This window comes from Tupaia chinensis, unplaced genomic scaffold, assembly GCF_000334495.1.
Source record: "Tupaia chinensis unplaced genomic scaffold, TupChi_1.0 Scaffold000361_2, whole genome shotgun sequence".
NCBI lineage: Eukaryota > Metazoa > Chordata > Mammalia > Scandentia > Tupaiidae > Tupaia > Tupaia belangeri.
In genome coordinates this window covers 2637440-2650229 of record NW_006159858.1, presented here as the reverse complement: position 1 = coordinate 2650229, position 12790 = coordinate 2637440, and the positions used below count along the sequence as shown (strand labels likewise).

General features: G+C 42.4%; 1 pseudogene; it reads right to left on the bottom strand.

Annotated features, from left to right (window-relative positions):
- Positions 1 to 3919: 3919 nt before the first annotated feature.
- Positions 3920 to 4240, bottom strand: LOC102483517 (enhancer of rudimentary homolog pseudogene; annotated as a pseudogene).
- Between the last annotated feature and the right edge of the window lie 8550 nt (positions 4241 to 12790).

Sequence of the window (12790 nt, the reverse complement as noted above, 5' to 3'; positions counted from 1 at the left end):
GTGGACATTTGGGTTGGTTCCATGTCTTAGCAATTGTGAATAATGCCACAATTAACATAGATGTGCAAGCACTTTTCTGAATAAGCATTCTTTTGTCCTTTGGGTAGATACCAAAGAGTGGGATTGCTGGATCATATGGTAGTTCTACTTGTAGATCTCTGAGGAATCTCCACATAGTTCTCTACAGTGGCTGGACCAATTTACATTCCCACCAGCAGTGTAGGAGAGTTCCCCTTTCACCACCTCCCCTTCAGCACTTACATTTTTTTATTTTTTAAATCTTAGTCATTCCGAGTGGGGTTAGGAGATATCTCATTGTGGTTTTAATTTGCATCTCCCTTATGATAATGGATGTTAAGCATTTTTTCATATGCCTTTTGGCTATTCATGTATCTTCCTTAGAGAGTTGGTTTTTCAGCTCATTCTCCCATCTTTTCATTGGGTTAATCATCATTTTTCAGGTAAGCCGCTTGAGTTCCCTGTGTATTCTGGTTATCAGTCCCTTATCTGAAGCATAGTTTACAAGAAATATTCTCCCGTTCCAAGGGCTGTTGATTCACACTGATTACTGTCTTTTGCCATGCAGAAACTTCTTAATCTGATGTAATTCCACTTGTCTGTTTTTGGGATTATTGCCTGTGCTTTGGGGGTCTCATTTAAGAAGTCTTTGTCTACTCCAATGTCTCCCAGAGTTTTCCCAGTGTTTTCCACCAGTAGTTTTATAGCTTGAGGTCTTAGGTTTAGATCTTTTATCCACTTTGAGTTGATTCTTTTGTCAATGGTGAGAGGTAGGGGTTTAGATTCATCTTTCTGCAGGTGGATATCCAGTTTTCCAGCACCATTTGCTATAGAGGTTTTCCTTTCACAATGGATTGACTGGTACTCTGTCAAAAATCAGTTGGCTGTATATTTGGGAATTTATTTCTGGGGTCTGTATTTTGTTTCATTGGTCCACATGTCTGTTTTTGTGCCAGTACCATGTTGTTTTTATTATCACAGCTTTATAATATATTTTCAAGTCAGGGACTGAGATGTCGCCCACTCCACTCTTCTTGCGTAGGATTGCTTTGGCAATATGATGTTTATTATTTCAGACAAACTATATGATTGTCTTTTCTAGATCTGAATGTCTCTTCTGTGAAGAATGTCTCTGGCATTTTGATTGGAATTGCATTAAATATGTAGATTAATTTGGGTAGAAATGCCATTTTGATTATATTTATTCTTCCAATCCAGGAACATGGGCTGTCCTTCCACTTTTTGTGTCATTTTCAATTTCTTTTTTTAGCTTCTCATAGTTTTCCCTGTGGAGTCTTTAACTTTTTTGGTTAGATTTATTCCCAGGTATCTACCCTATGTGATTTTCAAGCTGCTGGGTCTGGAGCTCAAACAGCAGTCTGTCATGTGGGAGTCTAGCACCTTAACCACTATGCCACCTGATAGCCCCAACTGGACAATTTTTAAATATACTTTAAATGCTATAAATATTGGGAGTTTATATCTCTTGCACCTAACTTGTAGGTATATTTACTGCAGTTAGGTGTTTGGCCATTCTCATCTTAGCATGGTAGATTTATTTTGGGTAGTCAAATGCAACCAAGCCCAAGCTTCATTTTGAGCACAGACATGGAAAAAACTTCAAAGAATAAAATTAGTTTACACGTTCCTTTGCTGTCATCATGGGGCAACATTTGTATAGTTTTATAGAATTTATTTGGTATGGTGTAATGATTCACAGTGATTGAATGTAAAAATACTTTTAAAAAACCCTCTAGGGAACCAGCAGTTAGTGTAATAGCTGTGTTGCTGGACTCCCACGTAGTCGACTGTGGTTCGTGTCCGGAACCCGGTGGCTTAAAACTCACGCTGGGCGCGTGTGCGTGCGTGCCCAAGATCCCAAGAGGAGAATGGAGGAGAAGGGATTGTGGCGTGACCATCCCCCCTGGGGGGTGATTTCTCACTTTCTGTCTCTATGTCTCTCTGCCTGTCTGGCGAGCGCACGAGCCCTGTAGCGAAAAAAACCTCTCCAAAAAAAACAAAAAAACAAAAAACCCAAAAAACAACCCTCTAAAAACAAATAATTATTTTGACAGTTTCCTTAAGTTCTCCTGTGAATCATCTTAGGAGATGATTGACTAAATTCTTATTTTTTAAACATTTATTGAGTGAGTCAATGATTCCTGGATAACCAAGAGCATTACAAAGTCAAGTGAACTGCCAACAAAACTGTGCATTAGAATAAGCAAGTATGGGCCAGCCAACAAAGTGGTGGTTAAGGCAGCTGGATCTCACATGGCTGACTTCATGGTTTGAGTCCCAGACTCAGCAGCTTAAAAAACACACTGGGTACATGTGTGTGCATGCCTTAAATCCTGAGAGGAGAATGGAGGAGAAGGGTTTGAGGTGTGATCATTCCCCCTGGGAGGGCTTTCTCATCACCACCTCCCCCCCCAATGTCTCTCTCTGGCAAGCACACGTAACCTCTAGCAAAAATAAAATGAAAAAACAAAGAGGTAGGTGAATATTGACTTCTCTATACACTATGTATTGTCACTCATTTTTCTCCAGTATTTAATAAAGATTAATGAGAAAATCTGGATAAAAATAATTTTTAGATATAGCATCTTAAATAAGAAGCCCCACAAACTGCAAAAAAATGGAATCTTTTCTGTTCTCTCATTTCCCCCCTCAAAACAGGAACATTATAACCTAGGGACTAATTTTCTTTCTATTCAGTTGTCGGAAAATTTGTGACATAATTTTTCTATGCAAAAATGCATCACGACTTATCTGACAATGCTATAAAATCAGCATAGAAGTACTGTATGTAACTGAGAAATGTATTAATTATGTCGAATTAAACACCATAGTTTTGTTGATGCTTAATTAAGAATTGCTTCTACAGGGAACCAGCAAGTGGTGTGGTAGTCGAGGCACGGAACTCCCACATGGCCAACCACGGTTTGAGTCCTGGGCCTAGTGGCTTGCTTTCTCACTTTTTTTCTCTCTTTCTCTGAGCGCATGCCCAAAATCCCAAGAGGAGAGTGAAGAAGAGGGGATTGTGGCATGGCCATCCATCCTCTGGGAGTGATTTCTTACTTTCTCTTTGTCTCCAGCAAGCACACGTGCCCTACAGGAAAAATTTCTCTCTCTCTCTCTCTCTCTCTCTCTCTCTATATATATATATATATATACATATATATATGTGTGTGTGTGTGTGTGTGTGTACATAATATTTGAAAATACATTTTTTAAACCAAAGAACTTTTATTTATTTTTCACTAAGACTTTATCTTGAGGACATAACTAAACTGTGTTACCACCTCCGACCCCATTTCGAAGGGTTAGTACAGTGAGTGTTACAAAACAGGTATGAACAGTTTGATAGACTGGAGCCAATATTAACTGACAAGGAGCAACCTCCATCTAAGTCATCATAAAAATGTTTAAGTAAGGGACCAGCAGTTAGCATAATGGCTATGTCACTGAACTCCCACGTAGTTGACCGCAGTTCGAGTCCTGGACCCGGTGGCTTAAACTCACGCCAGGCGCGTGTGCATGCATGCCCAAGATCATGAGAGGAGAATGGAGGAGAAGGGATTGCGGCATGGCCATCCCCCCTGGGTGGTGATTTCTCGCTTTCTGTCTCTCTGTCTTTCTTTGTCTTTCTGGTGAGCGTGTGCGCCCTATAGCAAAAACCTCTCAAAAATAAAAAAAGTTTAAGGAAAAAAAAAAGAAGAAAATAAGGGGCAACAGGAGTTGAGATTGAGCAAGATCCTCACATTTCATACAATACATTAGATCTTGGCTAGAGTGTAACAAAATGGAAACAGGATACTACGATACAAAAACTTTCACTACAAGTTGTACACACCTGTATTCCAAGTCCACTCCCATCCCCCTAATGCTTCCAGCTCAGTTATTTCCCAGCTCGTTGGGCCTGCCGATGAAGGAGCAGGTAGATCTTCTCTTTAATCCAGTCTTTGTTATATGGCTGGTATGCCTATCAGCTCGGTAAACAAGGCAGCTGAAGTCTGCCAGATCCTCGATGAAATCAAAACAACTGACTGCTATGGTATGTGATGGAGGGACTGTTGGGCTTCATTCTCCTCAGATGTTCTTCATACATTTTACAAACACCCTCCATGTTTGTAAATACATCATTCACAGATTCATAGTCAGCGTAAGTTCTGCCTTCTGGCCTCCTGGTGGGCTATACCAGCAAAATGGTGTGAGACATTGTGCCAAACTCTTCACTGCAGCCGCTGCAGACACCGCCGCCGTACAGGAGTTTAGTTGCAATCCTGCCTTCGAAAATGCATTTTGATGTTTAATCTTTCATTTCAGAATTTTTGACATTGGTGGTATTTTCTATGAGATCCTATAAGCATGAGTAAACTGCAACCAGTTTAGAAGCTAAAATTCTGGAATATGAGTGGGAAGTAAATGTCTACCAAACGTAAACAATAGAAATTATGAAGGGCAGAGAGTATCTCAGTTGCATCATATTCATGTGCAATGATTACGTGAACGTTTGTAGAGCCTGTTTGAAAAATACATAAAACAAAGTTATAGCTCATAAAATGCAGTGATTATTTTTCCATGAGCTTGTTTAAAAGTTCAAAATTGAGACTTTTTTTTTTTTTTGCTGTTAAAGTAAGCTAAAATAAAGTCAGAGGCATAAAGTTACTCAAGTTAAAAATTATTTTAAAAAATAACTCCCCACTAGAGGATGGAAACTGAAAAAGGATTCAAGATGAAATAAGAGGAAAAAACTAAACACACAAAGTAAAATAGAATTTATATTTAGGCTATCCAATTTTTCCTTTAACCTAAATTTTCCATCTAAGAAGGAGAAAATTGGGCTGGCCCCATTGCCTAGTAGTTAAGAGAACTGGATCCCATGTGACTTATCTAGCCCCAGCAGCTTGAGAAGCATTCTGGGTGCATGTCTATGAATGCCCAAAATCCTGAAAGGAGAATGGAGAGGAAGGAATTACGGTGTGATCATTCCTTGTTAGGGGGTGCATTCTTCCTCTGTCTCTGTCTCTGTCTCATGTACATGTCCTGTGGTAATAAAAATCAAAACAATATGTAACAGAAAACTTGTAGATGGATAACTGAAATTCACCCATATTTGGTAGGATCAAAATTTACCTTAAAAACAATTTTTCTTATTGCAGAAACTGGAATTTCCCAGATTTTTAAAGTACTTATCTGTTCATGACAAATCTAAACCACAAAATGATATTTTCATAGCATAATTCATAGTTCGAAAGACATTTTCTAGGCTTCGAATCATTTCCTTTTTTTAAATCTTTTTTTAAAAGATTTAAAAAATTTTTTAAATTTATTTTTTTATACATTCAATCACATTATTTAGCTTACAAAGTGAACATATCAATATGTGAACATTTCTCCCCAGTCCAGTTGATCAAAATATCTTCAACAGATAACACCACACCTCCCCATCCCGTCAATGCTCTGCCTCAGTATCCCTCCTCCAAATGTCCCTCCTTAAGCCCCACTCCTCCACACACATCACATCTGGCATTCACATTCATCTCTTGTGTTTGTACAACCTTTAGTCTATCAGTTTCAGTCATAGAGTGCAGACACTCGGTATAAATTAAGTGGGGACATACAATGTCTCTCTTTTATAGCCTGGCTTGCTTCACTCAGCAGTAAATCTTCCATATTCTTCCACTTTCTGTCAAAAGCCAGGGTTTTGTCATTTATTTAAAGATATGTACGTGAGGCTGGCTGATGGTGTGGTGGTTAAGGCAGTTGGATCCCACATGGCCGATTAAGAGGTTTGAGTCCCAGACCTGGAGGCTAAAAAAACATACCAGACACATGTATATGTGTGTCCAAACTCCTGAAAAGAGAAATGAGAAGGATCACGGCATGACCATCCCCATGGGAGATGCTTTTTCACTGTTTATTTTCCTCTTTCTCTGGTGAGTGTGCAGGTGCCTTCTGGCAAATTACTAAGCAACGTGGAGAGCTTTTTTTTTTTTTTAGAATTATTTTATTTTTTTTTATTGTCACTATTTTATTTTATTTTTTTGAAGTTGACCAGAGAGAAACAGAGAGAGAGAGAAGGAAAGTGAGAAACCAAGCTGTGAGTGACAGGACTCAGACCACAGTCAGCCATGTGGGAGTTCAACCACCTTAATCACCACACCACCTGTTGGCCCCGAGGGCTCTTTTCATTATTAGTCACCTTAACTTAGTTGGGAGGGAGGGGCCTCAAATTTAAAGCAGGTGTAACAAGTTTACAAAGTTCTAGCTGACGAGACTCAGTTTTTTGCATTTGTACCTGACCATCATTAGCAGCATTTTTTTTTTCTGGTGATGTGTGTAGAAAGTTATAGTAAACACATAAAGATCAGAATTTTGTTGTCCAAGTTCAACACTTGTTTTTTTTTTTTTAGAGGTTTTTGCTATAGGGCGGGTGCGCTCTCCAGAAAGACAGAGACAGAGAGACAGAAAGTGAGAAATCACCCCTCAGGGGGGATGGTCACGCCGCAATCCCTTCTCCTGAATTCTCCTCTCGGGATCTTGGGCACGCATGCACACTCGCTCGGCGTTAGTTTAAGCCACCAGGTCCGTAACTTGAACCACGGTCGACTATGTGGGAGTTCAGCGACATAGCCATTATTCTAACTGCTGTTAGCTTGTTCTTGATACCTTTTAAGAACAAGGATTTGATATCTAGTTTTCCAAAATAATTTTCTGTTTCTATGGAAAGAGAGTGACTGTAACTTGAATTCTGCTTCTGCAAGACTGGAAGCAAACCATCCAGTCACAGAACTGATTCAGTGTCTTGTGCTACCAAAATAATTCTAACCATGTGTCCACTTAACCCACCCCGTCCACACTGGGTATACTCACCCTTCTAGGCAGCTACTTCTGCACCTCAGGCTACTCTCCCTAAGTTCTGCTTTACTGGTTTCCTAGGTCCAGCCCCACCGCCTTGCTCTGTCCAGAGCATAGCAAACCAACATTCTGAAACTGGGGACAGTTCTTCTGCCATAGTGAAATCCTTTATCCAACAATCCCAAGAGGCCAGACCTCTGGTGACATAATCCTCAAATAAACACTAACATATTTTTGTGCATGGCCAATTACAAGAATAGCAAAGTCTTATTTTTTCTACATTTGGGAAACTAGGTATCTGCTTCACTGAAACTCTTTTATCTGCAAACAGCAGGCACTAGAGGAAGAAACATCCATTTCTTGAAAGCAGAATATACATCCTTTTTATTCGCATGATGCTGAAACACTGATGAATTAAGTAATGACAGTTACTCTGACTTTTTTTTTTTTTAAAAGCATTCACAAATGTATAGAAGAAACCTCAAGGGACCAGCAGTCGACATAATGACTGGAGAATGGAGAAGGGATTGTGGCATAGCCATCCCCCCTGGGGGTGATTTCTTGCTTTCTGTCACTCCGTCTGTCTTTCTGGTGAGCATACACACCCTGTAGCAAAAACTTCTTCGATAAATAAATAAATAAATAAATAAATAAATAAATAAATAAATAAAATGGTCAGTTGCTTTGGACTAGTAACGGGTTAGGGCGGTTTACCGGGCCTAGAAACAGTGGACTAGCAGTCAGCCAAATGGTTTGAGCCCATTTGTGTTTTTCCCAAAGGTGGCCCAGATGTCCCCACAGCCCACCAACCATTTCTAGTGTTCAAGAAAGGCCTCTACCTCCTGTCCTTGTCCTACCAGCTCCCTTTCAGCATGAGGTCCCACCTGAGCTCCTCCCTAAACAGTGACTTGTGCTATTGCAGAGTGACATTTGCCCAGCAGCAGACAAGTGTCCTAGGCACCTCACCTGAGTCCTATGGGTGTGACAACTAGCAAGGGAAGGCTATGAGCAGGGAGAGAAATCTAGTCTCCACCCAGCCCTTCAGCACTGGAGGATTAGGGACACATTAATGTAGGCTTTCTGGAGTTTGGGGAAGCTCCTCGTTGTCTGGTTTATGATGGTGAAATCGTGATGGTGAGGCTCTCAGCCCAGCAGAAGAGAGTTTTGTTTTAAGTAGGTGTGTATGAGGTTGGGGCATATGCAGGGGGGGATTTTCAGGGTCTTTAACATCTTGCTAATGGTTACTCCTTCCCAGAAAGGTGACTAGCTAGATCTGAAGGTGGTTCATGCCTTGAGTTCATGCACAGAGCTTTGGGATACCGTCCTCGGTTTAGTGCTTCCTAAAATGAGGTCAGCCCTTGTGCAATAGAGAAATACTCCTTCTCTCTCTGGAATCTGTCTTCTCATTGCTGCTTGGTGTTTCCTATGGAACAGCAGCCTTAGCTCACTCCTGACTCTCTTTCCTCCTTTTTCCCTCCTTCCCTGGTTCTCCTCCCTTTCCACACTTTCTTCCTATTTTCCTCTCTGCAGGTTCACCCTCTGGTGAATGTTATCCAGTCTCATGGCACTAATTGCTAATTTGCACTTGTGATTCATAAATCTGTCTGCAATCCAGACCTCTTGCCAATCCTGAATTAACTACCTATCAGGGAAAGACCTTGACTGACTACCAAACTTTAACTCCAAAACCAAATTCACCACCTTCTCTGTAAAGCCAGCTCCTCCTCCTGTGTTACCTACATCTGTTAAAAGCATTACAGTCTTCTTCCTTACATTGGCACGGTCTTGGATTTGACTCCTTCTCCCCTGTCCTTCCCATCCAATCAGATGACAAGTACTGTTGCTCGAATCGCTCCTCTGTTACCACCAGCATGTTCTTGCTCAAGCCTTTGTCACCTCCTATTACCGTCACTTCCCATCTGCTCTTTTCCATGCTATTTCATGTGATACAAATCTGCCAGGTTAATCTTCCCAATCATGTCATTTCCTTCATCATCTTACTTTCAAAGGCCTGCATGGCAAACTAGATGAAACTTTCATAAGTTTTATTAATTATTATTATTATTATTTAAAGTTTTTTGCCTCAGGGCATGTGCACTCACTGGAGAGAGACAGACAGTGAGAACAAAAGTGAGAAATCATCCCCCAGGAGGACCAGCATTTGGCGTAATGGCTATGTCTCTGGACTCCCATGTAGTTGACCATGGTTCAAGTCCTGGACCCAGTGGCTTAAACTAACACCAGGGCGTGTGCGTGCGTGCCCAAGATGCCGAGAGGAGAATGGAGGAGAAGGGATTGCAGCGTGGCTATCCCCCTGGGGGATGATTTCTTGCTTTCTGTCTTTTTCTGTCTTTCTGGTGAGCACATGTGCCCTATAGCAAAAACCTATGGGGCGTTTTTCGAAGAGTGGGCGGGGGGGGGGGGGGGGGGAGAGAAGAAATCTTCCCCCAGGGGAGACAGCCATGCTGCAATTCCTTCTCTTCCATTTTCCTCTCAGGATTTTGGACATGCCACATACACACACTTGGGTGTGATTTTCAAGCCACCACGTCTAAAACTTGAACTGCAGCCATAAGGGACACTAGCACCTTAACCATCATGCCACCTGCAGGTCCCATACATGTTACCTTATATTTAAGACAATCTATGACCTGATCCAGACTAGTTTCCAATTTTATCTCCAGATATTCTCTTTCATAGTCTGCCTTCTGGCCAAACCAAATTATCTATGTTCTTAGACACCCCTGATGCTTTCTAACCCTCATCCCTTTCCTTCCCCATTTTCTTCTATGAAGAATTCCTTTTCCTTTTTGTAGGCGTATCTAGATCTTACCCATTAGCTGACAGTCACTCCTCCTTGTCACCTTTCATCAGATTACATCTGGGCTGTATCTGGTGCAGGACTTCCTACTTGTACTGCTTTCATTATCAGAACGTACACACTTAAAGCCGCACCAGGTAGGATCCCTGTCTGATTTATTTTTTTTATTCTTTAAGTGTCTGGTCACAATGTTTTAGGCACTCCATAAAAATTTGTTAAACGCATATTTGATTATGTATCCCAGCCTGTTCTTTGCTCTCTGACTTTTTAAGTTTGCTATAGTGCGTGTGTGCCCACTGCGGGTGGGGGAAAAATGAAAAAGCAACCCCTAGGAGGGATGGTCGCACCACAAACTTTCTCCTTTGTTCTTCTCTTGGGATTTTGGGCACATATGCACATGTGCCTGGTGTGTTTTTCAAGCCTCCAGGTCTGGGAATTGAACTGCACAGTTGATCATGTGGGATCCTGCCACCTTAACCGCTACACCACTGGCTGACCCTCTCTGCTCTCATTTGCCTAAAGAAGAGAGGTTCTCACAGTTTAAACCACAAAAAGCTGCCGTAATAAAATTTTTGATTTGTTGCCACATATCTTATGCACTCAGAATTGAACTAAGTTTTTTCACATGTATTTTGATTATGCACCATTATGCATTAAAGTCAAGTTTATACAGGTTTGGTGGCTAGGGAACATATCGGCTGACACTTAAGTTGTGGTTACGGGGTAGTATTTACAGCGTCCCCACGAAACCCCAGGCATCTAGCTCCTACCACTGAGACTCAGTTAAAAGTCTTCCTTCACTCAGTTATTCATTGTGGCATTAAAAGTTAAGAAAATCAGAAAATATAAGGCTGGAAATGCAAAAGACTACCTGGAGAATAATAATACTGGCCATTATAACAATCATTGCTAACATTTATTTAACTGATGATACGTGCTGGCATGGTGTTAAAAACACTTTCAGAGCTGAGATCATAGAATGCTTACAAGAACACTACTACATAGTTATTTCCTCTGGTTTTTTTTTTTTTTTTTTGGAGAGGTTTTTCGCTATAGGGTGCGTGCGCTCGCCAGACAGATAGAGAGAGACATAGAGACAGAAAGCGAGAAATCACCCCCCAGGGGGGATGGTCACGCCGCAATCCCTGCTCCTCCATTCTCCTCCCGGGATCTTGGGCACGCACGCACACGCGCCCGGCGTGAGTTTTAAGCCACCGGGTCCGGGACGCGAACCGCGGTCGATTACGTGGGAGTCCAGCGACATAGCCATTACGTTAACTGCTGGTTCCCGATATTTCCTCTGTTTTATAGATGCAGAAAGTGAGGCACAAACCCTGCCTACTCTAGAACTGGGGTTTGAATCCAACCACTTGATTTCAAAGCTGCCACATCACCCCGACCTTTTCCAGTCAGTCAACGTATTATGAGTGTTGAAGCTCAGTGGTGGGGACTGAAGAAATATGACCTGCTGCCTGCTCTGCAGGGGCTTGCAGTCCAGCTGAGGACACAGAGCTGGGAAACCGCGTGGGTGAGCGAACAACTCTTAGCCCCCTTCCCCCAGGTGGTGTATACACAGTAACCCCCTATTTCCAAGCACTTTGCTCTTACAGCACATCTCAGTCTGGTCTCCGTCTAGGCTTATCTCAGTGGTGTGGTGGTCACTGTGGCTCCTGGCTGGCGTAGCTGTGTTATTGGACACGCAGGTCTAGAGGCATGGGCAGGGCTCCCCGCCTTTCCCAGGTCATGCCCTCTTAGGAAATGAAGCTACTGTGCAGCACACCTGGGATAAATGGAGGAGGCCGATTGTGGCTGCAGGTTGCCGTACCACTGGGAGGATCAATAGTTAGTCCACCAGATATCCTTTCTGGGACCAAATGGAAGAGACCATTTATTAACCCTTTAAAATCCATACTGTCTCTCTCTTTCTCAATTTGCTAGAGGTCTTGTATCTCGCTAGAAGGTGGGAATGAGGAAGGGAGAGAGAGAAAATGAGAAAGCACCCTCTGAGGGAGATAGTCACATTGCAGACCCTTTTCCTTCACTTTTTTTCCTTTTTGGGGGGGGTTTGGGCATGCATGTACAAATGCCCAGCGTGTTTTTCAAGGTGCATGTCTGGGACTTGAACTGTGCAGTTGGTCATGTAGGATCGAGCTGTCTAAAATTCTACAGCTTCTTATTTGAAAACTCCCACTTTTCAAATGGAAACTTACTAGTTAGGTGTGTGAATTTAATGTAAATTGACACACATCTCTTGCCCCTCGATGCATGGAGAATCGCCGAAGATATTGCAGTGAATTCAGAGACAAAATGGAAGTCCCTTGCTAGGTCTGTAAGCTGATCCACACAGGCCAGGCGAACCGGCTTTGGCGTGGGTGGGCTGTACATCATCAAAGTTGGAGCCAGGCCCCTCTTCCTGTGAGTGGCAGCCCTGGTGTAGTTATGGCAAAGAACACAGAAGACTCCAGAAACATTTCTGACTCACCTAGGCCCTGGGCTCAAATGGAAAAGACCATTTATTAACCCTTTAAAATCTCCATATTCTCTCTCTCTCTCTCTCTCTCTCTCTCTCTCTATTTGCTAGAGGGCATGCTGGAAGGTGGGAATGGGGAAGGGAGAGAGAGAAAATGAGAAAGCAGGAGGAGAAAAAATAAAGAGATGTTTTTATAAGCATACCTGAGGACATCTAGCCACTGGGAGGTTCAGAAGAGGGTTGAGCAGCTGCCTGAGCCGATTTAGAAAACCATCTGAGAGGTTCCTCTCCCGCTCATCCTGGAGCATCCACCCAGTGGGCTACTGAGGACAGCCAGATGTGACCTCTGTCCTTCTTACTGCCATCCCCTCAGACCTGACTGAGTGTCTGACTCAGGCCAGGGCTCAGCTGATGTTTGCTGAATAAAGCCACTGTTGATAGAACATGCATCAGTTCGGGCCAGCAGCCTCTCACCTCTTCCAAATCATTGCCTACCTAGGCTCATTCATTTTTAGGTAGCCTTTTTTCTCTCTCTTTCTTTCTTTTCCCCTTCCCTCCTTCCTTCCTTCCTTCCTTCCTTCCTTCCTTCCTTCCTTCCTTCCTTCTTTCCTTCCTCT